The sequence below is a fragment of the Paramisgurnus dabryanus genome, chromosome 11 (genome assembly GCF_030506205.2).
Source record: "Paramisgurnus dabryanus chromosome 11, PD_genome_1.1, whole genome shotgun sequence".
Classification (NCBI taxonomy): domain Eukaryota; kingdom Metazoa; phylum Chordata; class Actinopteri; order Cypriniformes; family Cobitidae; genus Paramisgurnus; species Paramisgurnus dabryanus.
In genome coordinates, this window is record NC_133347.1 from 30,510,166 (window position 1) to 30,525,853 (window position 15,688).

Consider the following 15,688-nt stretch of genomic DNA (forward strand, 5'->3'; position numbering starts at 1 on the left):
AGAACAATGGAAGACGCACTGGAGGAGGATATACAGATGTGGCCTTTAAAAATGCGCGTCTCTGAGACCAGAATGCCGCGGAGACTTCCGAAATTCTGCGAGATCCCGCAAAAGGGGGGTTCGGTGGGGGACGCAGGAAATATAAAAACCTGTAGAGGGCAGGCGTGTTTGTTGTAGGGCATACTGACGACAATGTGTGTGCTCGACTTCATGCTGAGCGTATACTGTATGATATTGAAGTAACATGACACGGATTATCGATGTTTAGGCGATAGACTTTGATGTCATACAAATGCATGCTTTTTGGCAAACATTTTGTTGGCGAAGTTTTCTTTTGCCAGTTACATAAACAGTCACATATTCTTCATAAATATCCGACTCAAACGCGCATCATTTGTCTTATTTTTTCCGTGTACTTACAGTAGAAGAGACGTGATGTATGATAATCGAGTCTTATAACAAAATAATTCGCGAAGACCTTTGAAGAGACCGAGCGCATTTACGCAATATCATTAACTAGTTTATCTAATTTTACATTTAGTTCATTTTTGCATCTGAACGTTTTAATAGCTTTAACATGGTTGTGGTGCGCTTTTCTGCATTACTGAACAGTAGGCTACTTTTTATATTATTATGTTTCCCTTTACATGGTATGAAACACGATAAAAGGTATGCATTGGTGTTTAATACATTTCACTGAGAATTTGTATAATATGTTATACTTTTGTACTAAGGAAATAAAATCATATTGTGAGTGTAAATATTCATAAATTCGAGGAGTTTCTGAGGTGTTTGTCATCGGCAAAATGCGCAGTTTCTTTTTTGCTGATTAAAAACCGGCTGTGATTGTTTAAAATTGACATTTTTTTCTACTTATTATTAATTAATTTTTTGCCTACATTTTATCAAATAATATCAATGTGAAAATATAAGTAAATCATACTTCAAGTTAGGCGTAAAACTTACAAATTTTTGATGTCATATAGAAATAATAATAATTTGAAATATGCAATTATTACAGTTTTAAAAACTTAAATATATTACTCTGACCTTTTTAAATATATTGACTAAAATAATCTGTAAATGTAATACTTATATTATTAAGGCGTATACATCAAATAATTTATGTACGTTTTACACAAAATATCTGTTCTATTTTTAACTGCATTAAGAGATTTTATTAAGTTACTTTAATCATTTATTTTAGAGATATTTACAAAGCCACTGAATCATTTTTAACAGTGTGTACATTATGACCTTACGGTAGACTATTATTAAATGCATATAAATAAAAATATGTAAAACTAAATAAAAAAGATATCATACACGGACTGTATGTAAGCATACGTTTTCTTGTTCGGTGCACGTGGGTTTAAATGCCGTTTTTCTAAAGAAGAATTTTAAAACTTTATTGGTGGTAGTTGAGAAGAATTACTTTTTCCATTTCTAAATCATTTTGAGCGCAATATAAATATATCATATTGTTATTCTTATTATATAAGAATACGCAATTTTTACAACATTTTTTACATTTAGAAAATACACGTTAAGCATGTTGTGTGTATTTCCTAATTACAAGCTTTTGATGAAATTGCACCAAAACTAAACGTGCATAAAAACATAAAAAAGTCATTTAAATAAGCGAAAAAATCTTTTTTATGAGCTCAAAAATTTGAATATAATGTGCTATTGCTGAAAATTGCCCATCTCTAAAGGAGAATATTCATCTTTAAAGTTTAAGAAATAAAAAAGTACTGATAAGCATTCTCAAACATATATATTCTGCAAGCACTCATTTATCCATAATGATGTAATTTATTTTTTAATAACATATTGTCGCTGTCGGGCAAAGATACTCTCTGGACACCAAGACCATGTCTATGGGTTCAAGAATAACAAAATATTGGCCATTTGAAACTCGAAAGTCATCACTTTATTTTGTCTCATTGTTTTCAATTTTGCGTGTGGTAAAACTCCTGTGCGCGTCGTTCAAATTCATTGAAATTTCGTTCACTTGTAGTTTAGCAAGTATAATACAATTTCAATAATGTTTTTACACTGCACATCGTCTGAGGAAATCCGAAGTTGTGTCGAGGGGAACCAAGCTGACAGCCGCGACAGCAGAGATTGTCACGTACCTACAGAAGGGTATTGGAAAAAGCTTGGATCTGACCTGCAGCGATATCATTCTGGCTTGGTGGGATGTCAGCCAGCGAGAGTCCTCTGATTCTGACCTTGTTCTTTTACTCCTCAGAGTCTAAAACCAGGAGGGCATATTAAGTATTCATTGTATTTTCATTTTAACAGAGCAGCTATGGTTGCGCATTTCACACACCTCTCCAAACCACGTTGTTAACACTATGCTTGTTCGACTTAATGCGGCGCCGCAAGAACCGACAGCCGGATGACGTCAGAGTACCGCGAGAATGATTCAAGAAATCATATTTCGCCTCGCTCTCGCGATACTGTGACGTCTTCTGGCTGTCGATTCTCGGGGCGCCGCATGAAGTCGAACAAGCCTATTGACAGCAGCAAAAGCTACACATGCGCTTTTAACTTGTAAAACTCAAAGGTGTATGGGTAATGTAGTCTCTGCTCTCGGTGGGACGAATTAGGTAGCTTGCATTGTGAAGGGCGCTTTGAAAAGCGGCAGCGCAGCCAAATGATTAAATTAAGCCTCTGATTTAAACAGATGTGCAAATGAGCGTTCTGGTACGCTAGAAGTACGTTCTGGGCGCAGGGAGAGGCGGTGGTACGCTCAAGAGCTATATTTGGAAGTGGCGGTACTGTGTACTGGCGCCTACCAGCCCACATTAAAGCACTGGCGGTAGCAAAGGTAGACGGCCCTTTGAAAAGCAAAAGAAAGCTGATAAAAATGAGAAACCTACACTGAAATAAATTGGAGTAGGAATTAGTCTACTTAACAAAATCTAAAAAATTTTCACTCAGAAAATGCTAGTAAATATAAACAAAATTATCAGCAGCTTTAACTTAATTACTTTTTTAATTTTAATTCACTCTTTGTTTCAGCGATGTTTATAAATATAGTATATTTTTGCATTTTGATTACAAACTGTTCTACACTGAAAAGAAACTAATGTAATCTTCCTGATTTAATCACGTAAAACACAAGTCTAAACACAAGCACCACTTTTCTGAATGATGATAATCACAAACATCCCAGAGTTTGTAAACCAATTGTTTGTAAAACATATTTAATGCTAACTTTACTTAAAAATTCAGAAAATATTTTTTACAGTGTATAAATAAAAAGACATGAAGGAAGTTAATTCCAAAATGTAATTAATTGTACATGGTTTAGCTGCTTGTTTTAGCAGCTACCAGTGACACAGAGTCAAGAAATTAAAAACCACCCACCCCTAGGTCTGCCAATTCTTTGCCAACCCCCAATGCTAATCGATCACCTCATCAAAGAAAACCGGTTTATCCAGTTTTCACCAGCGTGTTGGGTTTTAATATCAACCCTTGCAGTTTCTTTGTTAAAATGTAATTTAAGCAAATAGGCCTAATACATACGCTGTATGTTATTTTAAATGAATGTTTATAACTTATAAAATTAAGTGGATATCAGGTAACTTAATTTGACATATGTTGATATAACCGAGGCTCTTAAGTCCCACTTAATCACCATGAGACACACGCATTTCTGTCAGTTCACACGCTCACACACCAAACCTTCTAAGCTATTTATCACGCTGAGAAGTAAAATAGAACTTTTCCTGCTATACAAATTAATAAAGGAGGTGCTGGTATATACAGAGCATTTCTGTCGAGTTTAGCAGTACATTTTTTAGGTGTGGTCAACTTTACGCAGCGCCACAAGAACCGACAAGCAGATGACATCAGAGTACCGCGAGAAATAAAGCGGAGGAGGTTGGTTTTAAATCGCTCTCGCGGTACTCTGATGTCATCCACTCATGTTTGAGTCTGTATCAGATGAAAATACAGATTTTGAGGAACAACTTATTGTTTGGAGATTGTCAATGGACGTTTCTGAGTGGAATGTTTGTTTTTTCAGTGTAGACCTGCAAAACGCCAAATGCATAAAAATTAATTAATATTGTAATGTCTTAGCATGATATGTTTTCTAAAATGTTTAAAAATGAACAAATCAGTTATGCGAAACTACACAGAATTTTTTTTTTATGAAACATATTCAATGGTTACAGTGCCTACTGGTGGGGTTGAACACCATGTTCAGTTTACCCCATCTGGTTCACTTTGCCCCACAGCCACCGTTCTGGGAAACTGCCTAGCTTAGTAATTTAGGCTAATCTTTAGCTAAATCATTTACATGGTTTTATACATTAGCCTATCACAAATATTTATGGTATGAATATTCAGACCTGGATAAATCTACTTTAACATAACAGCCTTTATACCTGGTATGTATAAATTTTACTTTGATAGGATAAAAACTGTTTTTTTTAAATCATACTTTAATCATAACTCTTTTTTTGTCCTTCTCTTTAACATAGCCAAATATAAATTATGGTTGCTCCCTGTATTTGTGGTCACACGGCTACAAATCTGTATGGTTGCCTAGATAAAGGGGGTGGGTCAACTTACCCACTGGCTCACTTTGCCCCACTCTCCCCTACTTGGTATTGAGAAACGGGCATTGTTTATCGAAGCCGGAGCGCGAGCTACAAACTACAGAGCGAGTGCGCGGGTGCACAATGGTGAAAGAGCAACACACGATGTAAATAATTATACCAGTGCTCGCAGTACAGACGCTTTATATTTTAGCGTACTGCGTACCTTCACTTTCTTTTGCGTGCCACCACTTCTCATGTTGCTGGTACTTTGCCTTAAAGAGTCAAAGGGCGTTTCTATGTGGCGCTGCGCAGACAGATCGGCAACGAAGACATCAAAGTACCGCGAGAGCAAGTCGAAATGTTACAAATGGTCCGACTTTACCTTTGCTCTCGCGGTACTCTGATGTCATACGCTGACCAGTCAGCGCCGCACCATTTAAAGTCGAACACACAAAGCGTCAAGGCAGGGCCGCTGGAAGTCATTTTGAACAGGGGGTGCTGTGAATTTTTTAACCAAAAAACCCATGAGCCTATAGGCCTATTTAAAATACATTTTAAAAATAAATACATTGAGATTTACTACTTTATTGTCATGTACACTTCAGGGCACACAGTCTGAAACACACAGACATCATCAGTTCTCAGATGAATATGCGCTATTAATCAGAAGCAAAAATACTTATCCCAGGGGGAATTACTTTCGTTACAATTTACATACAACATATAATATTATAACAACATATAATATTAATTAAACTTCACAATTTTCAATGTCCATGCGGACGAACATATTTTACTTTCGTTTTTAAGTTAGAATCACAAGACAGATGTAAAATATTCTCACATTAACATACCTAGAATATTTTTATATAGATCTTTTTTTTACTAAATAGTACTATTACTGTCTTTTTTAAACTTATAAATAATTCATAATTTGAACAAAAATAATGATGGGTTTAGTTCTGATATTGTATACTTTTATAAAGAAATACATGGTGTATAATTACATTTTTAGAATAGGCTTTATATAAGGTTTGTACTGTAAAAATACTCTATTTGTTACAAACAAAAGATAAAGAATTTACAAACGTGTGGAGAGCCATTTCAGCACTTGGACAGCGAAATGTTTTTTTTAAAAGCATTACTTAAAATGTTTTCTCATCTCACCATATCTACAGGTGCAGAGTCATTATATACAATAAATCCGTTGGGTAGCATTTTAAAAAAACATTTAAAAGTAGATGAATTTGTTTAAAGCAAAGCATTTATTTACTTAGCTACAGATGAAGCAGCTATTTAAGCCTTCTAACGTCTCATAATTGGTCATCATTTATGTCCAAGAGACTCAATAATAATCTGTTTTATTTTAATCCTTTAATTTTTCATATTAAAAAGCGTTTTTGTGCTGCTGCGCATCCATGTATGTAATAAACAAACCCGCATTGTCATTCCGTTAATACGCATATTATCAATGCGCTCTTTACTCGCGCAGAAAAAACTCGCGTCGCGCATTGTGCCGGTTGTATAATAGAGATTCCAAAGTCTCTCATGAGCTAGAGGACGAATGTCCAGGGAGTTCAGTATTTCTGTGTGGGCATGCATCAGGGAAAGGTGTGTGAGTCTTTTCTGGGTCATGGTGCTGCGTACCAATGTCTTCAAAAGACGCAAGACAGAGAAAGTGCGCTCGGATGAGGCCACGGATAGGCAAAGACAGTAATGAAATTAAAATCCAAAATACACGTAATAACCTACGTGTGTCAAAAATAATTTCCTAAAATATTCATAAGTAATATATCAATTGTGCAAAATATTTTTACTTAAAAAAATATATTTCTCGCTTTTCCGCGACCATGCGTCAAGGTCTGGAGGAAAAGGATACCTGCCCGGATCCCACGCACGCATCTGCAGTTATATAAATTTTACAAAACCGGTATTCATTAGATTTTAAGAACTTTTTTGCCACTTTTAAAACTGTAAAACTAAATAAAAAAAAAAACATATGCCGATTGACCATGTAAGCATTATGTTTTTTTGTTCGCTCCACGCAACACGGGTTTAAACGCCGTTTTTTTTTCTAAAGAATAATGTTTAAACTTTATTGGTGGTGGTTGAGAATAATTTATATTGCAGAATAATGTATATTGCATTTTAGCGCAATATAAATGTATCATATTGTTATTCTTAATATAAAAGAATACTAATATATTTTTTACAACATTTTTAACTTTAAAACATACATATAAAGATGCTTTGTACAATAGCTTTGCTTCTGACAACAATTTTCTGTAATAAATCAGTAAATCAATAACAAAATGTGTTGAAAGTGGCGAATAAAATGCTTGTCAATTCAAACAAAGGTGTATAAAACCGCTTTAATTAACAATAACTAAACTGTGCTCTTTTGCATACCTCTACTTTTCTCATGTCTTTCTTTATACCACCTTTATCTTTTTAAAATCTTGCCACTTTTAGAAATAATTTGTTTGCATTTGTTGTATACTGCACACTTTATTTGCATCAACTATACCCATAATAACATTTTCTACGTTTTTCTTTCAATAAAAATAAACATATTTATTATTGTCTTAACTTAAAACTTTGTTTTTTAATTTATAAATTAGATTTTATATAAATAAGTTTTAAAAGTGTTGACTGCGAACGTCTGAGATAAGATATCTGGAAGGACCTATAATATATGCCTATAATATATGTACATTTTAAATTAAAATGCCTGTTCTATTTCTAGCCATTTATTTTGTTTTGACCAACTAAAAAATACATAAGTGACATTAAGAGATTTTATAAAGTTACTTTAATCCATTATTTTAGTAATGTATTTACAAAGCCACTGAATATTTTTACTGTTATGAATAACTGCTGAAAGGATAAAAAAAAATCATAACACTGACTGCCTATATGCGCAAGAAAGGTATTATTAAAGTTTTAAATATGTAAAACTAAATAAAGATATCATATGCCCACTGTAAAGTATGTAAGCATAGGCCCATGTTTTCTTGTTCGCTATGCGTGGGTTTAAACGCCGTTTTTAAAGAATATTTTTTAAACTTTATTGGTGGTGGTTGAGAAGAATTCCTCTTTCCATATGTAAAGCAATTTAGCGCAATATACATGTGTCATATTATTGTTCTTAATATATTAAGTAATACTAATATATTTTTACAACATTTTTAACTTTAAAACATGTATTTTTATACCACATGAATCTCTTTAAAATATTAATACTTTTAGAAAAACTGACATAATTATTAATATTATGAACAAACAATGAAACGGTGTCAAAATTCGACAACACAAATAATTAAGATATTCATTGTAAATAGAGTTAAGTGTATTAGGCTCACACTAAATTCTTTGTTGCACTTAGTATAAATGCCCATTGCACGTACAGTCATCTTTATATATGTATGCGCTGTTATGCTGGCAAGAAGGCCGGCAAGAAGTGGTTGACGTCACTTTGCTGTTTTAATAGAAATGTTAAATATTCAGCAATGCCCTTATTAACTTCTGGAAACAACCGCAATGACAACGCATATAAAAATGTAGTTTTTTATGCGCCACCTGGTGGATTTTCTGTGAAGCGAAACACATTAAGGGAAAAGGGAAAGTAGCCCCCCCGAAAACACTTGCAGAATTCTGCGTGACTCCGCGAGACGATTTGGCGAATGCCGCGGGAGAAAACGCACGTTTTTAAAGGCCACATCTGTATACTTGAAGTAAGTAACAGTTAATTTATACCATTTATATTTGCTATCATGTAGTATGCTTATGGCTTGTGCAGTTCAGCCTACATAAGCGACCTCAGCAGACTGCACGCTTCAGATTGAAAAACTTTCGCATTGTTTACAAACGAGGACTCACGTGAACTCACGTAATGGCGGATAACTGTTACATGTCATACAGTGTTAAACACAGTTATTCACTTTCGAATCTTCATGGCAACTTTTAGTAAGGCTGCACTGCAGGATCTTTCAAGTGTGTGCTGTAATATGATTCCATATATTGTTTACATGCAACGCAATTCCATACATTGCACTTTACAGGCGACACCGTTTTTTATGAGCGTGCATTGTTTACGCTGAGACGCGTTAAAAACAGAAGTTAGATGATCAGTCGATGGGCATTTGAAAACAGTCATCTTAAACGGGACTGAACAATTAACCATAATATTATGTTTATCATTTAAACACCAAACAAACACTCATAATTAAATAAAACAACCAAAATTACTATGTTTTTGAATTCAACTATATAATCATCGATAATCATCCTCATATTTTTCCGAAAATTTAAATTACTTCAGAATTAGTGATGGTCTACCCAGATCTTTTTAAGGATTCGGGTTTTTCTGAGTCACTCACTAATATGATCCGGGTATTAAGAGTCACTTGAGTGACTTGGTCTAAATCTCCCAATTCCACTCGCTAAGTCATACTAATGCCAACCAAGCAACTCAGATCACTCATGCAGCTACGAGTCTACGACTCCTCTGCTCGTAAAAAAAAAAGGGTCATGTGACCTGAGGAACTTGTAAAAGACATAACATACAATAACATAATTGTAAAAGTTCGGGGTGTTTAGTTTCATTTCATTATGACAAATATATCAACACCATGTTTAGAAGATGTCAGGCTTTGTTGACTTGGAAGTGAGAGGAACGTGTCCTGTTTCAGATTGACTTACAAGATCCACGATAGGCTACGGTTAATGCAGCCCCACAGTCACTCATCCGCGCAAGAACATCATCTTGTGAGTGAGTCCCAGACAGAGCCGCCTGCTCCTGCACGGGTCCTGTGCAGAGGTGGATAGAGTAACCAAAATCTGTACTTAAGTAAAAGTACAAGTACTTATACAAAAATGTACTCCAGCAAAAGTAAAAGTATTAAATCTAATTATTTACTTGAGTAAGAGTAAAAATGTATTAGATGAAAAAAGTACTCAAGTAGTTAGTTACTCGTTACTTCCCATCTGATAGAGAAGTAGCGCAAAAGCACTGAAATTCAGACTACTTGGAGGGTTTTCACAAACCTCTCCTTAAAAGTCTCATTGTTCTGCTTATAAACAAGTAAAGCAGCCTATCCCAGCCTGCAATGGGTACATTAACATCACATAACGTGTCATTTGAGAAAAAATCTCAAACACACACACAGATGTTTTCTGACGGTCTTTTAAACAAAAAAGAACTTGTGTGTCTGTTTGTTATCATGTTTTTATATGAATAGGTTATTTTCATTGCCATTAAAGTGCAATTTCTGAACATAAACAGGAGCTTAATAAAAATTATCATTTTAGAATTTCATATGGAACTTATCTGTTTGTGCAAATCAACTCTACATGTTTTATAATATATAATACGTGTTTCTTTAAAATCAAACTTTATTCTTTTATTTTTATTCATTCATTCTTTAGGAAGGATTTAAATAAAATACAATCCCGTTTTTATTTGAATGTATTTTCTACACATTAGTGAGGTGTCCGGATTTGTGTATAAATGCAAGGCGTCCTTACATTATGCTGTTCAGTTTGTTTAGTTGTGAAGAAATGATATGGAAATGTGCAGATGTGAACGTGCCCTTTGTATGGTTTAACTTACACTAGGTTTTGTCAGGTTTGAGTACATATGGCAAAAAAAACTCAGACAGTGTGTCACATAATAGTGTTCAAATAGACATTACTGACACTTACCACTTCAGGTTGGATCTTGAATTCCTGTACGCTGAGATGTCAGCTCGTTTATTGAACAAAGCATGCATCACATTATGAAACGCTTAGGTTACTCACGTAACCCCGGTTCCCTGAAATAACGGGAACGAAGCATTGCGTCAGTTAGCTGACGCTATGGGGGGGGAAACTCCTGTTTACTCCGTGACTGAAGCCTATTGGTTAACGTCTGTACAAAGTACAGACCAATGACGTTTGAACCCGCGCGCGGGAGGAACGCGTCCCTATATAAGTGCGGTTCAATCGTCAGGAGCTCATTATTATTCGACTGAAGCGCGCAGCCGAATAACACTCGCTGCGTAGACGTTTGTAGCACGGCAAGAGACGCAATGCTTCGTTCCCGTTATTTCAGGGAACCGGGGTTACGTGAGTAACCTAAGCGTTCCCTTTCAATACGGTTCACTTCGCATTGCGTCAGTTAGCTGACGCTATGGGGGAACGTAATCCCATCACGCCGTGCATACACAACGTACTGAAGTGCCTTACCGGAGAGACACTGCGTGTGGCCCTATACCCGGCATATTCACAGCTTTAAAAGCAAATGTGTAAGCACCATATAAATTGTTGACGCGCACACGGTGGGATTTTAAACGCACCGGGGGCACATAACATAGCACAAGACGGCGAGGTACCGAGCGCGCCGCGGCTGTGCGAGATAAGTAAATTCAGAGTCACGTTGGTGAGCTCGCTGAGCGCACCGTGGTGTACACATAAAACGCATGAGCGTGCATGATTGAGCCGAGAGAACCTGCGCTCGTAGGGCAGGGACGTCTAAGCTGTACAATCTGACAACGTAGACGGCGAAGACCAGCCGGCCGCGTAGCAGATATCAAATATAGATATAGATACCCCTGTAGACCAAGTTCATGAAGAAGCCAAACTCGCAGAGAGTGGGCTCTATATAGGACATAGCTCATAGAGGGGCGTGAGCCAGTGCGATGGTTTCAACGATCCATCTAAATAACCACTGTTAGCAACAGACATACGTAGTGAGTGATCTGCGAAGCTCACGAACGGCCGATCTGACTATAATATGCGGCAGAACGGTTCGTAGCGTGGGATTATACAGATACCACAATAGTGTGAACCCAGGTGCACCCTCGAGCGCATCGGGATGCATATAGGTAGTATTATAGTGCACAGATCGGTGAGCTTTCCAAGCGCGCCGTAAATGTGTATTGACTATAAATTGCACGGGCACAGGTGAACACTTGAATACATCGTGAATGCATATAGATGAATCAGAGTGTTATAATGCACAGGCCGGCAAGATTCTCGAGCGCGCCGTCATGTGTTCTGATAATAAATTGTGCGCACACGGGTGAACTCTTCAGTGCACCGTGAATGCGTATAGATAAATCAGTGCACAGAACGCGCCGTGAATGTGTACAAATATGATTGATGAACGTAACGGTGGGCACCCAACGCACCGTGAACGTACACAGATGAACAACAATGTATGTGTCACAAATCATAACACAGCTGTGTATACAGGTGAGCTTTCCCAAGCGCATCTTATTGTATACCAAAATGTTACAGCGTGTACATGTGAGCTTCTCTAAGCGCACGGTGGACGCATACAATTAAAAACCATATCGTGCATACAGGTGAGCTAATGGGCGCACCTTTAATGCAACAAACCTCAGTAGTGCGAAGCAGGGGTGTCGAAGCTGTAAACTGACAACGTGGACGGCGGGGACCAGCCGGCCGTGTCACAATTGTCAAATGAGAAACCTCTAAGACCATGCCCATGCTCTAAGACAAGTGAGCATAATTGTCACGGGAGGTGATAACGTCAACGATCCATAAATAGCCTGTATTGACAGGTGCTCTAGTGAGTGATCTGTGACGCAGATGAACAGCTGATCATCTGATGTACGTCAGACGTATGTGTCATCCAGGACCTTGGACAGTTCCAGAGCGCTGTGCCTCGGGCACCGTCCGCATCTGAGAAATGACAGGCTTATGAATAAAGTGAATGGCCAGCCGTAAAAGCATGGTTCGCTGTTACCGCCGCCGTCCGCATCTGAGAGATGACAGGCTTGTGAATGAAATGAATGGTCGGTCGTAAAAGCGTGGTTCGCTGTTATCACGGCCACATAGATATAGGTAGGGGAGAGAGCCGCCGTGCCTCTGTAGTGAGGAGAAAAGTGTGCCACCCACGATTCGCGGGGGGTATTGACTTTCAAATGTCACTAGACAGAATGGATCAGACTTTGCATAAGGACGCCTCGTGAAAGGGGTCCTAGCAGCTTGTGTCAATGTGTCATAAGGCACGTAATGTAGGTCGTGTCCCACGGATGCCATCTCCGCACGCCCATCGTAATGGGTTAATATTGGTAGTTTAAGCATGAGATGCGTATCACTCTGATTGAACATAGCTTATAAAGCGATGCAATGAGTTTATAAAGGAGATGACTCGTCAGCTTGTTCAGGGGGCGAGATCTCAGTCTGGTTCGGTAAATAATGAAACCACCGTAGATTGCCCGACCGCATTATCACAATAACACGGTCGAGAGTGCTGCAGTGCTAAATCATCCTCTTAATGTACCGTATTCACAGTACAAGGTGATTTATATGAGACAAACGGCGTTCCACGCGCCGAAGGCTGATTGCCGTCGTAAAGCGTGTTCAACCCACAGCAAATGCTGGGCTAGCTCGTAATGACAGCACTTCATGCAGCAGTGTGTAACGTAAGCAAGCTTCCCGGCCGTCAGCTCGGGGCGGGACCTTTGCTTAGTCAAACTGAATTGGACTTATGAACAGAATGCCACGATATTCAGCTTTCTGAGGCTCGTTAGAGGGGTACGTGCGCCCGTCTTAAACGAGATGCCGCGCGCGTCTGACTGTGCGCGCGCTTTAAGCTTTGAAACTTATTGTGGCGGGTAGCAAGCTCACTTGAGGTTGATATTACCCTTAATATCTCCGAGTATTGGAGCGGAGGTGTGAGCGTCTTCGGATCCGCTAATATAAATCAGCTATATGGCCGAAAAACGTCATAAACCACTTGGCTGTAAGCCTTTGAGTGGCCGTCCGGAGAGGGCGCGATTCAAACGCTTGGAGCCATGCAAAAGTCTGAGGCTGTCCTTCCTCTAGGAAGAGAGAATAACAGCCGTAAGACCGTGCTCGTTTGCGCCATCAGCATCCTAGCGGAGAAACTGAGGTGGGCTGCGAGCGAATTTGGCAGAAAGGTGTTAGAGACACCGTATAGTCGTGGGGTGTCAATACACAGTATATGGCCAAACCGGGGTTTTTTCGGCTAGCGTCGATAGAATTATGGACAGCGGGCCGTGTGTGCGTATTACTGATTGCTTGTCAGTAAGGCGATAAAGTGTTTAGAGACACCGTACAACCGTGGGTGTCAATACACAGTATAGTAAGCACGGAAATTACTCTTTTTAGAGGAATTAAATACCGTTCGCCACTATAGTGAGGTCGCATAGCCGACAGTATTACACAGTATGTTTGGATAAACAGCACACAGAAAACATTTCAGGGCAGTCCAGCCGAGGCGCGACATAACCCCTTTTTCCCAGACAGTTTCGTTCTCTGTTGATGCAGCTATGCTGCGGAGACCAGAGCTCAGCCGTTCAGGTGCACAAGCCTCAGTAGTGACGGTGACCGAACGGCTCACGGAGCAGGGTAGTATGTCTAGGTAGTTTAATGTCAGACTGAACCCATCGCAGAGAGGAAGTCTGCCGCGAGGCCCGCGGTTTTGCCGTTTATTAAAAGGGCAGAAAAACCGGGTATATATATATAAGAATGTACCAATATTCAGCGCACTGATATAGGACGGGACTGAATAAAGGGAGGTATTCGGGCCTCAGTATATTATAAACAAATTCGTTCTGCCTCTTATTCCGTCTAAACCAGAGAGAAATTACCAGGCAGACGAAAAATGAGCTATCTGAAGTGAGATCGGCTCAGGCCAGTAAAGCTCTATAATACGTGTTTTAGCGCTCCAATAGAGGCGTGTCCGCCTTATCGAGCAGACGAATGAGATCGTGCCGCTCCAGGAGGGGAGGGGCATGAAGCTCTCTTATAATGAGTGTTCTTGGTGCTCCAATAGCGGCGAATTGGCCCTATCGAGCAGACGAATGAGATCGCGCCGCTCCAGGAGGGGAGGGGCATGAAGCTCTGTAATCGTTGAACACTGGACAGCTGCATTTAGAGGCAGCGAGCCGTAATACCGCGTGCTAGCTAAGCCGTTAAGAGACCTCACCACTGTGGGGAAAGGAGCGAGGGACTCCGCGAGCGTGGAGCACGAGTGGCTGTGCTATGACAGAGACAGGGGCAGACCGCCCGTGTTTGCTTGTCGTATGCATCTATCCAGGTCTACGGTTCCCCGCTTGTTCATCTCAACAAGAGAGGAACGGCAGAGGGGAGCAGCAACACAGACAGAACAGCCATGCGTCGTGACGGTATCACCCGATGCACTCGGGGGATTAATATATGTGCCAGAGATCTCGCCACTGAATGTGAGAGGAGCGAAGGGACTCTGTAAGCATGAACGGTTGCGGTGTGACAGAACACAGGGGGGGTTAGTCCGTGTGTGCTTGTCTATGCATCCATCTAGTCTCATGGCTCGCCGTGTGTTCATCCCGGCGAGAGAGGAACAGCAGGGGGAGCACGAAACATGGATAAGACAACCAAAGCATAAGCGCGGTCCCGGCGTGGGAGGTGCCAGACCGGTAACGCGCTCGGAGGAAATTCATAGCAGAGAGGCTCACCGAGCCGCTGTGCTGGACGCTATTACAACAGCGCCTGCTCTTTTAGCTTATAGCTTTATATTAAAAATATTGATCTTACCGGGCGGCCGCAGGGGAGACCTCGTCAGGCGTGTGTCCGCTGCACAGGGCTCGTACCACGGCAAGCGAAGGCTATCTTCGGTTCTCGGCCGGAAAGCGGCAGGGGAAGACGCTAGACCTGGACTCTGCTATCTTCGGTTCTCAGCCGGAAAACGGCAGGGGAAGACGCTAGGCCTGGACTCCGCTGCAGGGCTTTTGTCAACGGCGAGGTAAGGCTTCTTCTTTTTCTTCGGAGCAGCGAGAGGTTCGCGCTGAAGGAGAAAATAATGAGCTCCTGACGATTGAACCGCACTTATATAGGGACGCGTTCCTCCCGCGCGCGGGTTCAAACGTCATTGGTCTGTACTTTGTACAGACGTTAACCAATAGGCTTCAGTCACGGAGTAAACAGGAGTTTCCCCCCCCATAGCGTCAGCTAACTGACGCAATGCGAAGTGAACCGTATTGAAAGGGAACTATTCTTTTTGACCTCTTGGAGTGAAAACATAGACCGAACTTGAAGCCACGCATGATCTGCCTCCAATATCTTGCACAAAGCACACGCGCCCTCAACTGCTTCTACTATCACCTACGCGCGGTCGC